General features: G+C 38.3%; 1 protein-coding gene and 1 long non-coding RNA gene across 2 annotated transcripts in view; one reads left to right on the top strand and one right to left on the bottom strand.

Annotated features, from left to right (window-relative positions):
• Positions 1-742, bottom strand: part of LOC134799089 (neural cell adhesion molecule 2-like) — a 460,169-nt gene extending 459,427 nt beyond the window's left edge. Inside the window, exon 1 of the mRNA XM_063771474.1 lies at positions 599-742. The gene's annotated coding sequence lies outside the window, so the exon portion shown is untranslated. The remainder of the gene's footprint in view (positions 1-598) is intronic.
• Positions 1-25,657, top strand: part of LOC134799167 (uncharacterized) — a 514,174-nt gene that overhangs the window by 252,236 nt on the left and 236,281 nt on the right. The gene's annotated exons all lie outside the window — the stretch shown is intronic.

The following is a 25,657-nucleotide window of genomic DNA, read 5'->3' on the forward strand; positions in this document are numbered from 1 at the left end:
TTTTTTGTACATATTTCCACACACACAATTATCATTACAGGCAGAACCCAATGCGATATTGTTGCAAAGAATTTGACACACATGTCTCACAGACGTTGAATTAGGATTAAAAAAATACAAATAAGGTGTTAATTTAAAAAACGGTACGTAAAATAGTAGATATTGTTATAAGTTTTTGTTGTTATATGGTTAACCTGTTTTGTGAATATAGGGAATATTATTTATATAAGTACCAAACATTTTCGCTAGACAATCTTCGTAATCAATTTTAATGGTTGCTTTTTGTGATTGACGTGATTTTTTTTTTCGTCTTATATTGTGGTAGTTTCTTCTCTCCAAATATAATTATTATTCCTTAATCAAGACAGTTCGTTGTAAAATTTCGATTCTTTTATACAGTTCACAGTTTGTTACCTCATAACCTAATTATCAGTTTACCTCAATAAAAATAAATAATATATCGACTATATGCCTACATAAATATCATACGCCCATAAAACTACCGCCAAAAAATTCATACTAAAACGTACTTATACGTACCAACTTAAACACTAGCCAAAACTACGTACTTACGCGTAACACAAACACACACACATACCTCAAAACATGTTTCACAGAACAACACAGCACAACACAGCACTAGGTCTACGCTCGCTACGATCGCTACGCCGCACGAGCGCTACGAGCTACGAGCGGGTCGGTACTGACGTCGCCCCTCCCCGCGCGTACCTAGCCCGGCCACTGTGTTTTGTTTTTGTGGTTTGCAATTGTTTTTTGTTGTACACTTGTTGTTTTTTGTTAATTATTTAATAGTATTTTCACCACACCCGCTCGGAAAGGCTTACTTTGCACTTCAAAAACGGATAGCAAAGTTGCACTTTGCTATCAGTAATTCACATGTGAGGCAAAGTAATCAAATGCAAATTTTGAGTTGTTTCCTTATGTTTGCTGGTAGAATTGACTTTTAAATGATGATTTTGGATGATAAACATTTAATAACATTCATTTGAATTTGATTTTGTTTGATAAATTACATTTAATATTTGCTTCGGGTTGGTGTGGTGAAAATTTTTGTGTTTCACTCGGGGGCAAATTTTGTTTAACCCTCGTGCTTCGAAACCCTCGCAACGCTCAAGATTCCATTTTTCGAACCACTCGCTACGCTCGTGGTTCAATTTTGGAATCTTTCGCTTGCTCGGGTATCAATATTAGCACGAGCGGTTAAACAACAACTTTGCCCCCTTGTAAAACAAATAACTATTGTATTTTGAACAACTGGTTTATGTTAATGTAGAACGTTTGACTCTTTTAGTAAAAAAAATAAAAAACAGTTTTTTAGGTTACACTTTTTTGACAGTTTTGAAACAAAATATACGCGTTTATTTAAGCCATGAATAAAAATGCGGATGAGCAAAATTATAAAGGTTGGAAATAAATAGATTTAACGTAAAATTACAATAAATGTGATAGTTTCACCTGCAGGTTTCCATCAAATTTAATATTAAATTCACTACTGTGTACTTCCAGGTAAAACACCTCTATAAATAAACAATACTGAAACGTGCGTGTTTATTTATTTTGCAACAGTTTTTGTTTTATTATATATTTAAATTACGCATCTGCAACTAACGCCGCGATTCGGGAAATGATTTAGAGATTCACTAGATATGAAATAGTAAAGATATGTGACGTTCCACGGCAAAAGGTACCTTATGGCGGCTGGCGCTTACGCTATTATTAACGCCGCTCCAATATTCAGCCGGGGCAATGGTACCTTTTGCCGTGGAACGTCACATATCTTTACTATTTCATATCTAGTGAGTCCCTAATTCATTTCCCGAATCGCGCCGTGAGATTGACAACATATTGGTTGGTAAATAGAGGAGCGTATTCAAGTTTTACCATTTGTTTTTAACATGGTTATGATCATACCCCGATCGAACGGGAGCAATTTGGTTTCACGTTTAAAAATACGAGGACAAATTTTAATGTAGCCTTACCACGAGCTTCTCACTGATATGAGACTGACCGACTTCAAAACGACGAGGTATTCAATAGGGAGTATTACTGCAATGTTCTGTCGCTAGAGTGCAGCACTAGTGCACATAGTAACTATATTAGGCCTAAAACTGTTTTTTGACAAGGTTTCACTATGACATTGATGCATCAAGGCGGTTTGTTTACAGGTGGCCTACCGCGAAACGCGAAAATCGAAATTTCGTTATCTGCCTCTCTATCGATCGAATAGGCAAGACTGATAGAGAGGCAGAAACCGAACTTTCGATTTTCGTGTTTCGCGGTAGGCCCTGTCGTTGTGCTAGTGACGCCCTCTACGCAGAGTTTCGCGTAATATTCCCTATTCGTCGAGAATTGTTTTACTTTTTTATGTAGATATGCTCCATGATCTTTCAGGAGAACGATCATTTTTGCTCGATTGAAAGGGAGACCTCGCTCTTTATCGGTCAATAACTTTCTATACATTGCCATAGAGATAAAATACATAGTGCTCACTCCATACTTCAGGCAAAAAGAATAGATAGTATAGAGGGGTCCTGTCATTGTAAATGTAGTCACTGTAAATTTACTGCCATCTATCGACACACGACTAAAACTCAAAATGAAAACGTATAAAGTTATCAAAAAATTTATATATATGGATAAATAATTTTATAATTTTTATATCATTTTGATCCATGTTCATTCACTGATATCTATGTGTTAAAATTGTTAAATATGAAACGGTGTCGTCACGCCATCTAGCCGAGGATAGGCTAAAGGTGTGTGCGCCACCTATTCGAGAATGACTTTTACTTGAATTCCGAGGCACGTTTTTTCCTTAGACTTTATTCGTCTTATACGAAGTTACATATGTCTTTGCTTCAGGTTTAGTACCAAAAAGACTATCATTTTCGTAGTCGACATCTAGCATCGAGTAGCGGAATCAGTACTGCTACTTGACAATGACAAGACCGAAAAGTCTCATCATCATCATCATCATAATCTCAGCCATAAGACGTCCACTGCTGAACATAGGCCTCCCCCTTGGACCTCCATACGTGCCGGTTGGAAGCGACCCGCATCCAGCGTCTTCCGGCGACCTTAACAAGATCGTCTGTCCATCTTGTGGATGGACGACCGAAAAGTCTAATGCTCAACAATTATCAGCCAATATTATAAACCGGATTAACGGGAACTCTATTTTCAACGACTTCTGCTTTTAATATTAGTTGTAAATTGTTGTTCTATAAAATTTTCGTGAGTCGCGACACTAGAGAATTCTAGTATCGAGTAGCGGTACTGATAATACCGCTACTCGATGCTAGATGTCGACTGCGAAAATAATAGTCGTTTTGGTACCAAAACTGATGTATAGAGTGAACACTCTATTCTTACTATATTACTCTATGACATTGCCTATAGGATCTCATGAAAGGCCTTATACCTATTCAAACTACATTACCGGCCTCGGGATAATAGCCTGATGATAAACCTTCTAAAGTAATAGCTTTGACAGGAAGTTTTAACATAACACAATCATCTGTTTGATCCTGGGAGCTATGGGATAATGGTTTGCACCGATCACACACACTAGACGGAGCAATTAGACAATAAGGAATATTACGCAAAACTCTGCGTAGAGGGCGTCACTAGGCCAATAACATGGCCTACCCTGAAACACGACAGTCGAAAGTTTGGTTTCTACCTCTCTATCATTCTTGCTTATTCGATCGATAGAGAGGCAGATAAAGAAATTTCGATTTTCGCGTTTCGCGGTAGGCTACCTGTACACAAACCGCCTTTCGATGCATCAATGTCATAGTGAAAACTTGTCACAAACTGTTTATTCGTTTAAGGACTAGTATGTTTAAGTTACTCTATGGTTTACTAAACAAATTAGTGCTGCACTCTGGCGGCAGAACATGGCAGTAGTACTCCCTATTAAGGGAGCGGTACCTGTCAATTTAATCGTCTATGGTATTGTGGAATTCCATACAATGTACCATCAAAAGCTCAATCTATAATTGGCTTTAATCGGTTGTCAAATTTCATATAAAAGGATGTAAGGTCAATCCGTATTGCCCTGTAAGGTCCGTACCTTACTATCTTCAAACGCACCATCTACGTACGTTTATTTTTCAAATCAAAACAAATTAAAAATAATTTATTTTCAGGCAACAACGGCCCATACTAATATTATTTATTTATTTAACATGTTTTTAAGTCTGTAGGATATGTGGATACATACCTTACAGACTATCATACGTACAATAATTAAAATCTTTAAAACTAAAAATCATTTTAGGCTAAACAATAGTTTTTTGCTGCATCACCTGTTCTGGTGTATTATTCAACCGATTCTCACGTTGAAATACCACATACATACAGAAGTCCGCGCTCGAAATGTTTCTTCACGAACTAGCTGAAGTGCAATGGCGCGATTGCAGTGGGAACACCCTCAGGTCATAACGGGATTTTTTGCGAACATATCCCACCACATCATCTGCCGTGGCGTGGAATAAATGATTCACAATGCGAAGTCTAGTGATGTGAGTTACTGGACCGCCCGCAGGTTAGCCAATTGGAACCATCTAGATGTCATCGGGTCAACGTTGGTATAGACGTCTGACGGTCTGATCTGACGTGCAGATCTCATTTCTGATTGCAGAACTGTTAGGTTGTTAGTACCGGAGTTACTCATGAGTTATTTATAGACGCAAATAATTGCTACCTACGGGTAGAAATTAACACAATTAACGAGCAAATCTTGTTTATTTATATATTTCGGGAATCTCGGAAACGGCTCTAACGATGTCGATGAAATTTGCTATCTGGGGGTTTTCGGGGGCGATAAATCGATCTAGCTAGGTCTTATCTCTGGGAAAACGCGCAGTTTTGAGTTTCTGTATGTTTTCCAAGCAAAGCTCGGTCACCCGGATATTAAATACTTGAATACATAGAAAACAACCATGACTCAGGAACAAATATCTGTATTCATCACACAAATGAATGCCCTTACCGGGATTCGAACCCAGGACCATCGGCTTCACAGGCAGGGTCACTATATACCCACTAGACCAGACCGGTTGGCGGTATCTTACTTACATATGCAGAGCTCCATATAAATCATTTGAAGTCTGTTTCTCTTGACTCTTAGAAGTCAAACTAAAGTAAAAGTGAATACGTAAGAGTAACCTTTGGAACTTTGTCTGTGACAAGTTGGTTTTGCTTTGAATATGTTTATTTGGTTATTTCGACTTGATTTAGAGTTTTATTTGAATCGAAAAACATACTATAATATGTGTAAAACTTTGAAAACCCTCTTCAATATGTTTAAGTAAGATGAATTAGGGTTATTTCGTAATTTCGAAATTTAACCTCCAGAGTGGTACCACTGTCCTAATATTGATACAAATTACTCATCATCATCTTCCTCGCGCTATCCCGGCTTTTTGCCACGGTTCATGGGAGCCTGGGGTCCGCTTGGCAACTAATCCCTAGAATTGTCGTAGGCGCTAGTTTTGACGAACTGCCAGACAGACTGCCATCTGACCTTCTAACCCAGAGGGGAAACTAGGCCTTGTTGGGATTTGTCCGGCTTCCTCACGATGTTTTTCCTTCGCCGAAAAGCGACTGGTAAATCAAATGACATTTCATACCTAAGTTCCGAAAAACTCATTTTACGTACCGGGGTTTGAACCCGCGACTTCGGGATTGAAAGTCGCACGCTATTACCGCTAGGCCACCAACGCTCCCTAGGCCACCAGCGCTCCCTAGGCCACCAGCGCTCCCTAGGCCACCAGCGCTACCTAGGCCAACAGCGCTACCTAGGCCACTAACGCTCCCTAGGCCACCAGCGCTCCCTAGGCCACCAGCGCTACCTAGGCCACCAGCGCTACCTAGGCCACCAGCGCTACCTAGGCCACCAACGCTCCCTAGGCCACCAGCGCTCCAAATCATATAACGTCCAATGAAATTTAAATCAATATTAAATGGAACACAGTTGCTATATTATATATGTTTTATTCCGTTAGTTTCTCAATTCCATTCTATTTTGTAATGTCATTAATTTAAACTTAACTGCCCATTTTTAGGGTTTCGTAGTCACCTAGAAACCCTTATAGTTTCGCCAGGTCTGTCTGTCTGTCTGTCCGAGGCTTTGCTCCGTGATCGTTAGTGCTAGAAAGCTGCAATTTGGCATGGATACATAAATCATGCATTGCGACAGAACGGTAAAATAAAAAGTGCAAAAAAAATTTTTATAGGGTACGGTCCCATACAGAAACTTTTTTTTTATTATTTTTTTTTGCTTTGTCCCGTTAGTGTGGGGTATCGTTGGATAGGTCTTTCAAAATGAATAAGGGTCTTCAAAAACCATTTTTTGATATAGTTAATATTTTCGGAATTATGCGCTCCGAAAGAAAAAAAATATGTGCCCCCCCCCTCTAACTTTCAACAAAAACTATAGCGAACATGATCGGTCAAGTCGTTTGTGAGTTATTGCAAAAAATCTTCTTTTCTTATTAAAAATACGTAATGTACAAAGCGCTGCAATGGTACTCCCTTATGATACTTACTAATAGCCCCATTTTGGCCTATTTTGACAGAATGGTAACTACAAAACCCTACATTGAGCATGGCCCGACATGCTCTTGGCCGGTTATTCTTGTATAGTGGCCTAATTGATTTTCAATAAAAAGCGTACTCCCATCTTAAAAGCCGGCAACGCACTTACAAGCCCTCTGGTGTTGCGGGTGTCCTTCGAATCGTCTGCTCGCTTGTCTCCTTATTAAAAAAATATACAGAGTGTTTGGTACATCGTTTGCCAAATTAAAACGGCAGATAGGTTGAGTCATTTGCTATCTTCCCAGATTTAGAAATTTTTAATTTTGCGCGAGTTTGTTTTTTCAGCTCTATGCCAGTTTTTCGTAAATTTCAAATTTTTACTTGCGCAGTAGTAAAAAAAAACATGGCCAATTTTTTTTTCTAGGCATGAGTAGATAGCAAATGACTCAACCTATCTGCCGTTTTAATTTGGCAAACGATGTACCAAACACCCTGTATAATTACATTTAGAAAAAAAAACATTAAAAAACAAAATAAATCAATAGACACACGAATAAAATTATCATAAAATAAGTGTACCGAGAACAAAGTTTTGTGCGGTACACTAAAAATACCTACACCTTCAAATATTGATCACGACGGAGATTGAAATCTCACAATATTGGGAGAACAATGCGTCTTGACAAATGGGAAGATATTTATTTGATTGTTCGATTTGTGTTATGTAGGCCAAAACGACTTGACCTCTGATAAGAGCACCCAAGGCGTATCGATAGGGGGCTGTTCTAAAACGCGTCACTTTTACATTTCGAGCGTGTTTCTATAGGAGGAAAAAGTATTTAAAAAAATAGCCTATATACGTCCCGCTACTGGGTACACCACCTCTCAAGCACGAGAGGGTTTGGGCTATAGTCCCCACGCTGGCCCAATGCGGGTTGGGGACTTCACATACACCTTTGAATTTCTTCGCAGATGTATGCAGGCTTCCTCACGATGTTTTCCTTCACCGAAAAGCTAGTGGTAAATATCAAATGATATTCCGTACATAATTTCCGTAAAAGTCATTGGTACGAGCCAGGAAAAAGTATATTTAAAAATATTCTATTACGTTGTGCCGTGTACTGTCGCCATCAGATATATCGGAGCGGCCAAAGTGCTCACATATATGTGAACACGCCTCTGTTGTCAAGACGCTAGATATTTGTGAACACCTTGGCCGCTCCGATATATCTGATGGCGAATGTAACTTGAAATTTTTTGCATAGGTATTTATTGATATTATGTTTTCTAGAAAAACTGCGCATTATCATGTACTAGCTTCTGCCCGCGACTTCGCCTGCGTGGAATTAGTGACAGCAGCTAAAGTAGGTATAGCGCCTGGATAATGCTAATAGCAATAATTCAATTCGCGCATTGCTTACTTCAATTATTAGGCAATGTATTAACTCTTTCAATTGCAAAGGTGGCTTTGCACTCTCTTCAGAGATGATTTCCGACATAAAAACTATCCTATGTCCTTCCCCGGTACTCAAACTATCTCTATACCAAATATCAACTAAATCGGTTGAGCAGCTTAAGCGTGAAGAGGTAGCAGACAGACAGACAGACACACTTTCGCATTTATATTAGTAATATATATGGATTTTGTTGAAAGATGAGTCCAGTTTGTGTCGCTATGGTGTACCATCGCCGACACTGTTGACTGACAGTTCGTAAACCTTATTACAAAAAGCATAAGGTCCACCTTTGGACAGTTAAGGGTGTTGCTGTTTGTACCTATAGTTCGTTTTTTTTAGCATTAGAAATAAGGTAATAAACAATCTTGATGTGTCTTTTTATTGAAAAACACGTTTTAAAAATAAGTCACGGCAAATATGTAACAATTATGAATCTAATAGGATAATTTATATTATTCTGCTTTCATAAGTAAAAGTTACTGGTTTTTAAAAAGCGTTTGTCAATTAATAGACATGTGAAGATCGCTAACCTTCTTTCTAATGCTAAAAAAACGAACTATTAAGGCGGGATTCCACCAGTGTGTGGCACTGTGCGGCACAAACATATTCAGTACAAAAATGCTTGTGCCGCACAGTGACGCACACTGATGGAATCCAGCCTGAAGGTGATAGTTTTTGACACACATTTGTGCATTTTAGTAACTTTGCTGTTGACTAAGTATTATCCTTTCATCTTCATCAGTCAGCTAAAAATATCGTCGTCAGCCGGTCCGGTCAGCCCTTTACGAGGCCAAAGTTTCTAAAACTTTAGATAACCTAGAGCAGTGTTTCTCAAGCTTGCGGCAACATATTAGTTGGCTTCAGTTATTCAAGAGGACGAAGTTCGAAATTCAAACCGGTTAGAAGAGGCAAGTTCGTAATTGATGTCAATTTGACTTAGTGTTACAAGATAGTAAGAAAATGTAAATGCAAAATAAAGTTATGTAAGTCACTTGCATAGAGAAGTATAAGTAAAGAAAGGGTGGTAACTCCATACATCAGTTTTCTTACCAAAACGCGAGTTAAGTCGTAGTTGACATCTAACGTCAAGTAACGCTACTTGACACCAGATGTCACAAGTGTCGCTACCATGGTCTAATAAAACATGGTCTTCTATTCCCAGAGTGACACGGGCCTACGTCACAATAACATTGCCACTTTATTACAACATAACATGTTACATGGGTACATTATACCTATGGTTAATAAGTTAAAATATTTCTTTATAATTTTATAATTTTCATTTATATGTATTTTATCTTAAATTTTACAATAACACGTCATTTTTAATTATTCGTTAGCAATATCTTCCGATTCACGAAAGAAATTTCAGACGTTCGGGTAATTCTGTTTACATTACTGGCAACACAGGATAGCGCCGTCACATTTGACAATTCGGATAACTTCATGCCCTGACCGTCATCCTTGTCGAACGCGTATTAATTGTTATTTCCTTCTCGCTCAGTGTCAGCAGTCGCAGTGTTTTCCAAACTTTTCATGTCGTAAGGTTGGTAATTAATGTGTAACTGTGAATTAGTTTTTCAAACGTTTGTCTAGTATAGATAAATAAAGTTTAATTTAATACATTAGATTTGTTTTATTTTACTATGTTTCTACATGAATAACTTAAAATTAATGCCGTTAAAGTAAATTTCACCGTTGGTTAAAATTCTCCCACATTTTAAAGTTTGAGAACCTGTAAACAGCATGATGACGTAGGCCCGTGTCAGTTAGGTCATACGCGAATCTCGGAATAGAGTACCAGGCGGAGTATATTATTATACCATGGTCGCTACTGATGAAAAATGTACTGCTAAAATAATTTACAACTAATATTATAAGCAGAAGAAGTTGAAAATAGAGTCCCGTTTAATCCGGTTATAATATTAGCTGAAAATTGTTGAGCTTCGCGACATCTATTATCAACTATCAGTACTGATAAATTTCGTACTTGACGCTAGATGTCGAATACGAAATAACTCGCGTTTTAGTAAGAGAACTTATGTATGGAGTTACCACTCTTTATGTTATTTTTCTCTATAGTCACTTGTAGAGATGGGTCGCGGGTATTTACCCAATTTACCCACCCAGGTAAATACCCGGTAAATACCCATCTACCCGGTATTTACCCGTATCTACCCAAATGGACGGGTAGATTCATTTCTTGTTGCACATGTCGATTTGTGTTAAAGTGGAGATATAAACCGAGTTAATGGCTGTAATTATTGTGTGTCATTTAAAATGAAATGGTTTAGTTGCAGTTGCAGTTGTAACTAAGGATTTTTTAGTACAATTTTGATAAATATTAAAAAAAGGCCGTCATAAGAGTATTTTTTTTAGACTTGAGTAAATTATCGTACTTATACGTTGATAATACACATTCCAACTTCGGTCGGCGGGGGGTGTGGTTGGGGGGAGGGGGGCAAAAGTGAACTTTTTCATATTTCTTGGAATCTGTCATTAATATCGAAAAGTGTTGTACGTACAAACTAAAGTAGACATAATTTTCTACAAAAAAGGTTATATACATTTTTGTCCTAAAACTAACTGTGTTTGACTTATAAGCTTCACAAGTTGGGATACTGCACAATTTTTTTTTATTATCATTCATAAGTATTCTTTATTTTCATATTTCTAATGTATATTAAAAGCATTTTAAAACATTTCCGGAAGCCAGGGAATGATTTTACACGATTTTCATAATTGAACTGATATGTTAAAATCGAACTTCACCTCATAGAAACCTTTTCGTAATTAGTTTGAACATACATTTTATGTAACATTATAAAATAATACTTAAATTAATCTTATTTATACTCACATACCATTAAACACATCAAATTTAGAAGAAAAACGAAAATACCCGCGTATTTACCCGCGGGTAGGTAAATATCGGGTATTTACCGGGTAAATACCCGCTCTCGGGTATTTACCCGGGTAGTTACCCATCTCTAGTCACTTGTGAACGTTTAAATATAGAGGTAAACTGTGCACTATGTTATGTTTGAGATGGATTATGTCTCATGGGTTTTATAGTACATTTGAATTTAGATTTTGCTTTTAAACAAAGATAGAAGACTTGTAAAGTTTCCGAATAAGTTAATAGTTCGAATTTTGAAGGAGATGTAGATAGCGTGTGCACTCCATTGAACTATTATTTCTAAGTACAAATACATATGTAACTTCGTATAAGATGAATAAAGTCTAAGAAAAAAAACGTGCCTCGGAAATCAAGAAAAAGTCGTTCTCGGATAGATGGCGCACACACCTTTGGCCTATGCTCGGCTAGATGGCGTGACGACACCGTTTCATATTTAACAATGTTAACACATAGATATCAGTGAATGAACATGGGTCAAAATGATATAAAAATAATAAAATCTATTATCCATATATATACATTTTTTGATTATACGTTTTCACATTGAGTTTTAGTCGTGTGTCGATAGATGGCAGTAAATTTACTGTGACTACAAAATTTACTATGACAGGACCACTCTATACTATCTATTCTCTTTGCTAAGTATAACCGGGACAGAAAACCAGTATAGTCCGACAAGAAATTTTAGATAATTATAGAGGGCGCTACTGTCTAAGTCTACTTAACTGTCACATTTTTGTCACAAAATGCTTAAACAATTCAGTGTGGATTTTTTTTACTTCTATTTTATTTATTTTCTACCATTGTATGTCACACTATATTTTGCGCTATGAGTTGCTGTCGTTTTGACAACAAACCATAGAAGCCGAGCGTATATCTCGCGACCTAAACGCGTAAGGGCCCGATTCGGATTTTGAAATAGACATCTATTAGACATCACCAAGATACGATAACGGTATGTTTAAGATCTAACCTGTCAAATTTGACATTTGCGCGATTCTGGAGATACTGTTGAACGATTTCCACGGGATATTTAGAGATCCAATTCACATCTAATAGATATCTTACTCTATCTAACGTAAAAGTGGCTTGAATCGGAAACATATGTGCACATGTAGATTGCCAAAGCAAGTGCTACCATCTACCGTTCTCGTTGGTACGTTGCCTTGTGCATAGTAGGTTCTGCCATCTTGTGGGTTACATCGGAAGCATAAACGACACATTTACGCCTCGCGCCAAGAATCTGACGGCTCCTATGTTGCCCCCTATAGTTCATGCACGGGGCCTATAATAATAATATATCTATAGTGCACAAAGGAAATTGGCCTATTATAATCTGTAGAAACATAATAGCACCATTACCGCACAGACACGCACGTACCTTCTAAATCATAAAAATCGCTATCATCGATACAAAATCGCTACATCGTTAGGTCCGTGAATGGAATCGTTACTATGTTACATGCGAGCACTCGATTAACTACGCAATAAATCGAGGGGTAGCTGAGTATGTATAGCTGTCTCGTTCTGGCGGGAGCTCTCTTTTATTAAGCTTGGTCCAAGGAAGGAGCGTTGAGCGAGACGTATAGTTTTTTTGGTGTAACACTAATTTATGAATATTTTTTTGTTGCAGATGAAAAAATATCTAAATGTTATTGAAACTTGAATATTATTTGGAACATGTAAGAAATTATCAGGTATTACCTCAATTTTGGATGTGGAGTGAAGTTCATGTTGTCTAAGCAAAAGTCGGGTGCGATTCATCGACTCGGCTGTTTTCTGTAAAAAATAGTTATTTACGATACGAGTGCGGAAAAGGTCGTGTTTTAATTTATCGTCACTCGTTTCGAATTGCCTTTTTGCACGTGTATCGTACAATGTTTTACAGTCCATAAATGGCCCTTTAAACTTTTGACATACGCACGAAAAATGCTATTTTACGCACTAGTGCGAGAAAATAGGACCATATGTACTGTAATAGTACATTTCGATGCTAGTGCGGAAGGTATGTCATTAACTCATTACTTCACGAGTACCGAGATATCTTGCCACGAGCCGCAGGCGAGTGGGAAGACTCGGGACGAGTGAAGAATGACATTTCCGCACGTGTATCGAACGACGTTTTTTAATACAGTTGCGAAAAAATAAGTAAAACATTGTTAATCGTACACTAAACAAAAGTGGTAACAGTGACAGCTCGCTTAGACGTCGTCTTTAAGTATATTATATCTATGGGCGTTTGGCAGCTATTCCGTTCCATTCAGACACCTTATTAAGAACGGAATTTTCAATATTCAATATTAAAAAATAAACGTGTTATAATGATGAAGAGGTAAGTATTAAAATATGAAATATGTATATTTTTCATATTCTTACATTAACAGTAGGTTTTTATGCTGATTACGACGTTTAAAGGAAACTAATATTAACACTCATCAATAAGTAGTCGTGAATTGGAACAAGTATAAATTTAAAAAAATTGGAAAAGTAAAAAGCACTAGTTCGACATAACCAACTTTCCGCACGCTAAACAGCTACGTAAAGTAGCACTTTGTGAGCAACTGTATTAAAAAATATATTTTTAGCAATTTATTTAGAAATGTAACATTTAAGTAAGTAATAAAAATAAGGTAAAAACATTATTAAATTGATTATTTTTGATTTCAGCCCAACCATAAGACACTTGAAGTCACTGTCACAGGGACCATCATTCGACGCGAGAGGTATAATCTTTTCACAATTCGCTGCTCACTTTGTTTCGGCGAGCCCCCAATATTTCAACATTGCATAATTGCATGCCCGATGGCCATTGGGGCGGAAAGGTTCTCGAGTGGCGACCACGTACCGGAAGGCGCAGCGTGGGTAGATCCCCCACAAGGTGGACTGACGACCTGGTAAAGGTCGCGGGAGTCCGCTGGATGCGGGTGGCGCAAGATCGGTCATTGTGGCACTCTTTGGGGGAGGCTTTGTCCAGCAGTGGACGTCCTCTGGCTGATATGATGATGATAACAATTGCATGTATAATGTAAATGACGATGTTAGCTTGAAATCGAATAATAATATGGTACCTATACTAAAATTACCCGCTACTATCTCAAAGTTTGCACCACCAACGCATCCCACGCACGCGCGCAGCCTCCATCCCGGGAGCAAAAACCGGGCACTAACACTTCACTGACCGTGGACCTTATTGTCTCAACATTAAGGTCCACAATACCTCAGTCAACAATTTCGACTATGGTAACAAGCAACACTCAAACCTGACCAGTGTTCGACCTTACGTCGTGGTATTAAGGTAGATAAATAGTCAACAATACTCGTACAACAGACTTTTTTGCCAGTTAATAACGGCCTAAGCAAAGTTCGTAGTTATTCCCTAAAATAACAGGAGCCGGCAAACACGGTGTGGACTTAACGGCGATCTGTTTTATTCTGGAGTTCCGTGCGAGCTGACCTGATCTTTTAATCTTACTGGACCTAGCGAGTTGGAACTGGACGTTTTTAGCCCTCGACGCAAAAAGAGGGGTGATATACGTTTGACACCAATGTCTGTCAGTGGCATCGTAGCTCTCAAACTTTTCAAACACAGTTTTTAGGGTTCCGTAGTCAACTATAAAATTTGACCCACTTCCCAACTTCCAATGAAGCTGAAAATTTGCATACATAATTATGTAAGTCAGGTGACAATACAATATTATACCATCGAGCTGATCTGATGATGGAAACACGAGGTGGTCATAGGAACTCTGTGATAAGATAAAACAACGCAACCTAATTGTGTTTGGGATTTTCAGAATTGTCTCGATGAGTATTTAGTAGGGAATGCAATCTTGATCTCGCAATCTCGAGATCTTACGAGATCTCACACGAATTTTCGAGATTCAATCTCGTTGACATGAAATCTCGATCGAGATTTCGATTAATGTTTTCGAGATCTCGAACGAGATTGACAGCTAGATCCGTGTGAATTCCTTTGTTTTGAGTAATCTTTAATACTATTTAGTTGCCCGTGGAAAGAAAAGTACAGTCAGCGATATAAGCTTATACCAAAAATTATATTTTTGCCAAAAACTCATTCATTTACCCAAAGCAGACCGCATTAAAGAATCTACATGCAAATTAGAACAAGGTAGGTAAGGTTAGTCTGGGCGATACCTAAATGTAATATAAACTTTTGTAGGTACTTTATCGGGCAATAAACGTAAAGGCAATTTACAAAAACCATTTAAGATACTTGGAGCCGTATTAAGGTAATTTTATAGCGATTAATCGGACATAATTTTACTTTTACTGTTTTTTCATCACACTTGCTCGAAAAAGATCTTATTTCATGCAGGTGTACTAAAGGGTAAAGGCCTTTATTGTTCCCTAGGGAGTTATAGCTTTAACTTTTAACATCCCGTACTATTTTCCTACAATAAAGTGAAGATTTACGAAAAAAATTGGGGGAAAATAATATTTTATATTGTGTTTGCAGAATAAATAAATATTATAAGGACAATCTTACACAAATCAACCTAGTCTCAACAGTAAGCTCAATAAAACTTGAGTTGGGGCTGACAAACACACAAATAAACGCCCTTACCAGGATTCGACCCCAGGACCACCTGCTTCGTAATCAGGGTCACTAACCCATTAGGCTAGGAGGCCGTTAAATATAATTTCAACCAAACCAACCAACCAACCATTCAGCAACATAATTTCAACCAAACAGTTATTGAATGAGCCGGTAAATTAGGCTGCGGCCTAATTCTCAAACGAGTATTTGACGTATCGACGTGATACAGGCTGTCCTGCGGCAGGTTTCCGATTTGAATTCAAACTCCGAGGGCCGACATTCGACGCGTTGCCTTTCTGTCACACTTGTAAATTCGTACGTAAGTATGACAGGGAGGCAACACGTCGAATGAACGTGGTTCATGGTAGGCCCCTGGACCTCTATTCGACAAGCGACGTTTGATGTGAGAATAATCATAAGTTCTCGATACGTACAATGTCAAAGTTTTATATTAGCAATCCACAGTTTGGCGACAACCAAACCAAACCGAACCACCCCGAGATTAGAGTAGAGTTTTGGTTATACCAAATGATATTATCCACAGTGGATCGAATCAACACTTGATAAAATCAACTGTTGATTTGACGCGGATGCGAAATGTGACAGTTGTACATGTCGAAATTGGACCGGACACCCTACACCAGCGGTTGGCAACCTTTTAGCAGCCTAGGGCCACACAGTAGTTAAGGAAGTTGACGCGGGTCCCACTTTGTTAATATGTGCAAAGACATATGTAACTTCGTATAAGACGAATAAAGTCTAAGGAAAAAACGTGCCTCTGAATTCAAGTAAAAGTCATTCTCGAATAGATGGCGCACACACCTATAGCCTATCCGCGGCTAGATGGCGTGACGACACCGTTTCATATTTAACAATTTTAACACATAGATATCAGTGAATGAACATGGATCAAAATGATATAAAAATAATAAAATCATTTATCCATATATATAAATTTTTTGATAACTCTATACGTTTTCATTTTGAGTTTTAGTCGTGTGTCGATAGATGGCAGTAAATTTACAGTGACTACAAAATTTACAATGACAGGACCCCTCTATACTATCTATTCTTTTTGATATGTGTGACTTTATTAGACATTGTTGTTTGACAATGTATACTTATCGCTACTTTGCTGTTGCTGTAATTAATGCTTATTGCCCTTTATAGGGCGGTTGACTGTCAGGTCAAATCAAGTTCTCGTTTTTTTTCGAACGGTCGGAACGGTTAGCGACTAGTGTATATGAAACGCACACACGACGTCACGTTCAAATTTTTTTCTCCTTCTACATTTAGTTATACAGTCAACAACTCTATTGTACTTATATGCTTATTGTGTCTTTTTTCTTTTTCTTTGTTTGTTTTTTTTCTGTTACTGTATGTTTTGCGACAATAAATTACTTTTTACTCTTTTACTTTTTACTTTTACTTACAATATTACATACAAAATAGCCAGGGGGGCTCGCGGGCCGCAAGTGAGAGATTTGCGGCCCGCGGGCAGCCCGTTGCCGACCGCTGCCTACACTCTCTAACATATTATAATCTCTAGTAATCTAGGTATGATATTTATTTTTATTTTACTTTAGATTACTATTTAGATAGTTTTGCTTGGCATTTTTCGCGAATCGACAACCATAGTGCCTATTTTGCATGAAACGAAGTAGCGCTACTCTAACCACCCCAGCTCCTCCGCGAAGCCTAGCAAAGTCTTCAGGTTGCTAACTGCCTCCTTCAGTGTGCACGGATTCCCTAGGTATTTACTCCTGTATACTTCTACCTTCTAGATTTATATTTATTAGGAAAATTAAAATTAACTAATGACAGTTATGCACAATATTACTCGTAGATCACGCGGCCGCGGTAGGCCTAAGAAGCGCTGGCTGGACGTCGCGTCGTGACAGCGGACATGGAAGAGAACAATCTCACACCTGAGGATGCCGAAGACCGGGCAAAGTGGAGAAGACTGAGCAGGAAAGCGGACCCTGGCGCTAGGCCGGGAAAACGCTAGGTTGAAGAAGAAGAGGTAAGCACAATGTTTTTGTACCTAAATTTTATGAATTATTTCCATGACAAAAAAAATCGTAAAATAGCGAGAAAATTATTTAATATTATATTAAATTGACAAGAAAAAATTGCACCCCAGCTCATTTCAGGTATCAGTATAATCAGTCCTAATTGTACATTGGTGAACGTTATTACAATGGGCATAACGTCCACCGATGTACAATTAACAGTGTGGCCGATGGTACCAATTGGTATTTGTCTGTTTGTGTTTTTTTTTTATTTTGTGTACAGTCGAGGTCAAAGATATGTTTACACTTTTTGCCTTATTACAAACGGGTATGGGGTCATTCTCGCATTTCGTGCAAATCGGTATTATTTGTAATTTACCGAAAATGTGATGGTGTTTTCGAATATCTGTTAATGCAAGGTTGTAACATAGGACCTAAAGTATATTGGCCCGCCATGAACAATTCTAAAAAGGTGGTTATTTTCTTTATATTTACAATTAACCCCCACTATTTTCATTCCTCTCTGCATGTAACGCGTGAAGTTAAACTTTGACCTCCATTTGAACCTTAAGATACTAAAAATAGAAAACTTGTTGTTGGTTCAGTAAACAAGTAATTTAGTTATGTTTTATATCCTATAATATTATACGCTAAGAAATTAACAATAAAACTATACAGCTTTATAAGTGATGGTCCAAGCAATTTCTTCATTACCGACGCGAGAAATGGATTAGCTATATTTTGCTATATAGCAAGGGTATATAGCAATTCCCGCGGATACAACACATTGTTCGTCAGTCAGTTGGCCGCGTGCTACCACAGCGGTTGTCCGTATGTTGCTTTTGACGAAAATACCTACGTTCTCTCGTGTCGGGAAGGAGTGTGGTTCAGATAAATCGTCATCGCCATCTAGTGATATATACAGTAAGTACCAATTGTACATTATTAAAATTATACCTAATTGATGTGTTTTAGGGTTGCCTTTCGTGTGGCTTATTCTGCGAAATTAAGGTCTGATATCAACCGACCTAGGCGACGAAAACTTCCAAAACTTCATTCATATCTGTTTCATTCATTTCTTTTCCTTCCAATTTTGCCAGGGAAGGTAATGAACGAATTTAGAAGGTAATGATAATGTATTTGAGGCAGTGCATTTAATGGAAAGAGGGTTAAGTTATTATAAATAGAATGTTGGTATAAACATTTAAAACTGTAAACTGTAATAATATATAGGGGAGCCCAACTGGTGATTTTTTGGATTTAACTAGAGCGCAGTAGATTAACATAATCTGGCGCTCTACATATAATACCAGACCGCACTCAAGGACTGTGCTGAGAAATTTGACACGTTACTAAGAGACTAAGTGAGTTGGAATCATCTGATACCTGTCGACGATAAGGTAGAGAACGGGGCACATGTTTGGAATAAAGGGCAGAAACTACAGAAATATAAACACAGGCCGATAAGCAATAATAGTGCCTCCGCCGTCAAAAGCGACAATTCCCAATCCGTGCGTGATAAATCTCAGAAAACTGATACCAGCAGTAAAAAGCGGTGTAAAATCCCTCTCAGGGCGGTGGACCATCGCAAGTTCATCCATCTGTGGAATATAGCTTGAGGATCGGAGGACATACGGGCATATCTGCTGTTATTCATGGTGCACTGTCGATGAATTTAAGCTCAAAGGGGACTCCAAGACTTTCAAAATAGGAGTACCCTCGACAATGTATGAATCCTGTTTATTTCCAACTATGTAGCCCGATAATCGTGGTCATTTCGTAAATCCAACGTCAATGGGAGTCAGACAAAAACCAACCAGTAATACTTAGTTCGGAATCCTGATTTGAAACCTTCACTGGATCTAATTTACCAAAATGTAAGGGGTCTTAACACCAAAGTAAGTTTTTCGTGCTTCTATGCTGTTGGTCCAGACTACTTAGGTACCTGCATAAGGGGTCTTAACACCAAAGTAAGTTTTTCGGGCTTCTATGCTGTTGGTCCAGACTACTTAGGTACCTGCTTATATCTTAAAGGGGTGTTTAGAGCATTTGAATGGTCCAATACACTCCATGCTTAATCTGGTACCTACTCTCCACAAGTACATATCCTCACCATTGGAAGATTTCACGGATAAGACCGATCCCAAAGTCAAGGTATTCTTTTCTTTCAGTTTCAGCAAAGCTGTTTGAGTCCATACTCCATGGCACGTTGTCGAAACAAGTGAAACCATTATTCCTGTGCAACACTCAGCATGGTTTCAGAGCGAAACGGTCTGTGAAAACTAACCTGACCTTGGTTGACACCATCTCAGAGCATCTGGATATGGGTATCCTGATAGACGTCCTGTATTATGATTTCCGAAAAGCCTTCAATCGTGTGGGTAACGATGTATTCCTACACAAACTAGACGCTATTGGGTTCAATCCACATTCGCTTAACATTTTTGCCAGTTATCTGCGTGATCAACCGCAGTACGCAACGACCAGCATGGCCACTTCGTACCAGATCCGTACCATACTCGTTCTGGTGACAGCCAAGGTTCAATCTTGGGGCCTTTCCTATTTGGAATAATGGTCAATGACCTGCCCTCGGTTATCCATAACGCTCGTTGTCTACTCTACGCCAACGATCTTAAATTGGTATATTGAGTTGAGAAGGAGGAGGATTGTAAGTTGCTGCAGGAGGATGTTTCATCTCTGTTCCAATGGAGTCGGGATAACAAACTGACTTTCAATGCGGCTAAGTGTCAAGTGTGTAGTTTTAATCAAGCCCTATTTCCTACACATGCTCAATTTTTTCTTGGACCTGAGCCAATAGACTCTTAGATCAATAGACTCTTGTAATAACAAGAGTCGTCTCAGTAAAGGATCTTGCGGTCATATTCGATACGCGGCTAAGATTTCACGACCATATCAAAGCACTTGGTACTGTAGCTTCAGTAGATTAGGCTTTATCACTCGCAACGTCAGAGAATTCCGTGACCCTTGCCCCATAAAAGTTTTTTACAATGTTCTGGTCAGAAGCAAGTCGGAGGCGTCAGCATTAGCCTGGATCCCTTACGAGTCAACGTACATTCTACTATTGGAAAAGGTCCAAAGGAATTTCCTTAGGGTGTATTACCAAAAAATATTTATTTTAGGAACCCTGGGCTTCATTTCTTTGGAGGTGAGGCACAACTTAAGCCTACTACTTTTAGCTTGTTGGGCTTTTCGTGGAGACTCTGGCTGCCTTGAACTAGTAGAGAGGCTTGTAAGACTTTTTGTACCGGACATTAGAAATATAACCCTTAAGCTTCTCCTGGTGCATCTCCTGTTGACTCATGAGTGCTTGAGATTTTGCGAGTTTATGGAGCTACGGTGGATGGATTGGCAGTCGAGTGTATTTGGATGTTAATTTTAAATTAAAGTATGTAGTTTCTCAGTGTGTTGGTGACAAGACTGATGTAGTGCTGTGTGATCATTAAATAAATAAACAATACGAAATACGTCTTCAATCACGTAAATTGTGCTTGACAATCGCTACAAGCTAGGTGATAAATCATAAGTCGCGATTGTCAAGCCGGAGTATTTGTTAAGTCGGCTTGATCGTCTGCACAGCGCTTAAGACACGTGATTTTAATGTTGTTCATTATATTAATGGTGTTAATTTTCGTTAACTAAAGTTTTTTTATTGCGATTTCATAAGTTTGTTTCATTACCCTCCACTGATAAAATTACCATCCATGCCCATTTCATTACCAGCGCGCAGTTCATTACCACCAGTCTTATTAAATGAAAAGGAATAAGGTTACGAAGGTGCCTTTAGCATAAAAGTGTCAATAAATGAATCCACAATGCATGAAAACCCAAAAATTTACCATTTAAAAGAAAATTTACAAATCGAGAGAACATCACCGATTTGCACGAAATGAGAGAACGACCCTAAAAGTTTAAACCTATTTTTGACGTCGACTGTACATCCCTAAGTAATTATGTTGTTTTATTGAGATAACGCATTCACTGCCAGGGGGCGTGGCCTAGGAACAAACTTGTATGACGGTGGACGCACATGTGCGTCGGGGGCAGTGAATGTGTTAAGATTTCCAATTTTACTTTGTAACTGTTGATTATTTATTTTTATTGCCTGCAGTAAAGTAAGGTGGGGTAAGACTATCATCGGAGTAAGACTATCACTTGTATGGAATCCTCATACTGTTTGTCTTGCCCCGAGCAAAATAAATTATGTAAGTCTTAGAGCTGTTTCGCACTGACGTTTAGTTTTTTGCGGGTACGGTTTTTTGCAGGATCCCGTTTTAGTAGTAAAGGTGCTAATATAGTAACTTTCACACGAGGATTCTGTTTGCGGGATCCTGCCTGCATACTACAGAAAACTGGATCCCAAACCGTACCCGCAAAAAACTGGACGTCAGTGGGATATAGCTCTTACCCCACCTTACCATATAAATTGCATCTTGGTGTGCAAAAGTCTTGTAAAAGTGCCCTTGTGGCCCAAATATCTTGTGGCTAAATAAATGATTGAGTTTTAAACGATACAATGCAGGTAGACTTGATTTAAAAGAGTGGATTCGAACTCACGTATTTTTAGTGAATAGAATGAAATTAAATCAAATTCGACGTCGCAGCGCGTTCGGCCTATGAATCACCTGACTGTATTCCCTTTGGTCACACGAACGATGGCGAGCATATAGTTCTCAAGCGAACTAAAAATGACACAAATTAAAAAAATATTGATTTGACATTACTCAAGTAACAGTGACATAGGTCAAGGTGCTCACAAATATCTGAACACGCCTCTATAGTCAGGGCGTTAGAGTGCGTGTTCAGATATTGTGAACACCTTGGCCGCCCCGATATATCTGATGGCGACTGACGCTTACGCTTAAAGATAAGTAATAAAATTTAAGTGCGAAAAAAGCAGAACCCTAGTGTAAATTTAATTCCATAGCGTGACGAGAGTTCGCGTTTGCGTTATGTCCATTTTTGTATGGGATTTTGAACAGCACGCCAAGCTCTTGGATACTCAAAATCCCATACAAAATGACACTTAACGCAAACGCCTACGTCATGTCATGCTATCGAATAAAATGTACACTAGGGTTACATACAACTAATAAAAAAATGTGACCACTTTTGAACTTCACAGCGGCCGCTAGCGTTAGGCCAAAGACGTTCTGAGTCAAAGACTTCTTGTAAGTACAAAAAAAGAGTTTAAAAATCTGGTCTTCTTATGTGCCTTACCCTCGACTCGCTAATGCATAGCCAGCAACTTTAACAGCGCCACGGCTAAACGTTTGCGTTGACGTGCGAACAGACGGACTGGTAAATTAGTCCAAATCTGTTGATTTGACGTCGCCATTTCAGTCTGCCTGAAATTCAGTTCGATTCAGCGGGGCTGCGGAGGTTTTTGAATTTAGAACGAATAGGGTTTTGATTGTGTGTGAGGCTCATTTTACAACCTCAAAGGTAAACTGTGGAGTGTTGTGTCACAGAGTGAATGATAGTATTATCATACAGAACAGAGTTCCGAATCAACGTTACGAATGAAATTAGCTACATGCATTAATTTTTCGGAACTGTCACTTGCGGTATTTCCGAGCCGATACAACCTTAAAACCTTCAAGAAAAGAGTGTTGACCCATCTTAAATTTCACACTTTTGGATTAAGTAATTTCGTGTTGTTGAACTTTTTTATTGAACAAACATTATAAAAAACAGTATGTATCTGAACGAAAAGCAATTACTCAAACCCGTTCTAATGTTTAGGTCATACTGAGCAACTTTTACTATGGGACCAACCCCGAAATCGCGAAAAAATAATTGACTCTCCCATAGGAAATTTCAACATCAGACCAGCAAAATGTATGAAACATCCAATTTTTTTTCCGCGTTTTCGGGGTTGGTCCCATAGTAAAAGTTGCTCAGTATGACCTAAACATTAACGGGTTTGAGTAATTGCTTTTCGTTCAGATACATACTGTATTTTGCATGTATGCATACGTTGACAAATTTTCCGCCAGACATACCTGCCAGACAAATCTGAACGACGCATCTGTATATACCTATTGTTCTTCAAACCTTTTCTTGTTAAAGAAAAACAAACAAATGAACATCTTAAAAACAACAAAATCAGCTCTATTTACGTCCCTGACGAAAAAAAACCCGCTAAATTAAATCCCTCGCATTCCTTCACCCCGCATCATAATTACTTGCCTTCGTAATTTATCAAAGTAGTAATTTGCATGTCAAACTTAAAGGTTACCTCGGGCCACGAAACTTTTTCGGCAAAGAAACAAGAAGGGAACAAATCTGTGGTGAATTTATGCGAGGTGGTTGTTTTTTTCAATTTGGAAAGAGGGGCGTTCGTTAAAAATTCAAAGGGCGCTCGACGGCAGTGGACAAGTGTACAGAAGGACTTTTGATGTTTTTAAAAGGCACAAATTCCCCTGGGTAAGGTTTGTTTTTATTAATAGCCTGTCAAGCCATTTCCAAATGTACAGTCACTTGATATTGCTCTCTCAAATATCTAGTCACCGGGAAGTGCATATTAAGTGTAACGAAACCCTGAAAAATAAAAAACCTAATTTTTCTGAAGCAACACTAGGGCAAATATACAACGTGTCCCAAAATTCAACGATAAGCTGGCACCAGAAGATGGACCTGCTCATGACTACTTGAGGAAAAATAATAAAAATACTTGAAAAAAAAATTAAAATTTGTAGTTTTTTGTAATTCCAGAATAAATTGAGATATATTTTTTTTCTTTTTTTTCCTCGAGTAGTCATGAGCATCCATCTTCTGGTGCCAGCTTATCGTTGAATTTTGGAACACGTGGTATACTGGCGCTTTTTACCTACTTTCACGAAAAAGTGGCAAGGTGCATCTTGAACAAGACTTTTTTTTGGTTTACATTTTTAACCGATGTGATGCCTTCAGTTTCGAAAGCCGTAGACGAAACTAAAACGTTCAAACCGACCTTGAAGTGAGTGTCCAGAAAACCTTCCGAAGAGTGTTTTGGGCGTTTTCTAAAATTAATATTGAAAACCTGATTCTTTCAAATTTGGACGTTCTTGGGCTCATTCTACTCAGAATCGCCAGCATTCTCCATCCCACCATTAAAAAAGATGACCCAATATGTCCATTCCATTACGTCACGTTAAAGTATGAAGAAATTTTTCACTTGTATGTGCGTGACGTAGTGGAACGTACAATTTTCATACAAATTTTTGGGACATTTTATTTTATCATCAGAATTGAATTTATGCTAGTGATTCTGAGTTAAAAGAACCCAAAAACACCAGGATCTGTGAGAATCAGGTTTTCGATATTTATTTTAGAAAACGCCATGCAAGTCGTACACGACGAACACACGACGTTACGTAATGAACGTATGTACGACTTGCATTCACTCTTCGGAAGGTTTTCTGGACACTCACTTCAATTCAAGGTCGGTTTGAACGTTTTAGTTTCGTCTTTAACTAAACAGTTTGACTGAACAGTTAAAACTGTGCAGTTAAAACTGATGGTCTGGAAGGCATCACATTATTTCGTTACTTGCCACGTTTTTTCGTTGTTCGATACGTAACGATATAAATAGAAGTGATGGGAAATGTGAGAATTATCCCGAAGAGACCCAAAGGTGATTGACTTTATCTGCTGCCGTATAAATTCTAGAAAACCCAGTAAAACGCACAAGTATATTTGAGAGGTAACGCGAAACACTGAAATAAAATATAACTCGTTACCTTTACCCCTCAATAAATAGGTTAAAATTATTTTCGTTGTCTTGTTTATTGTCCCCAAAAAATGTGACCAAGTGGAGCTTTTTTGTAAGAGATGAAATTTAGTTTTTAATTTTTGTCATGTAATATGTAATCTACAGTTAAAAATACATTAAAATAGCAAACGTTTTCTTTTTTTGATAAAATACAGAAATACGTGACAGAGTGGTCCGAAAAAAGACAACGAAGATAATTTTGAACCGATACGCCCCACTGTAATTTTCTCGTTTATCCTAGACGGAGATAGCGCAAGGGCCGCAAGGCGACCAAAGTGTTATTTTTGGCGGCGTCTGTACTTCGCGACTCCTTTATGAAGATATCAGTCGCAAGCCTCCTGTCACAGAATAAATAATAGTACTACCGTACAG

The sequence above is a fragment of the Cydia splendana genome, chromosome 18, assembly GCF_910591565.1.
Source record: "Cydia splendana chromosome 18, ilCydSple1.2, whole genome shotgun sequence".
Taxonomy (NCBI): domain Eukaryota; kingdom Metazoa; phylum Arthropoda; class Insecta; order Lepidoptera; family Tortricidae; genus Cydia; species Cydia splendana.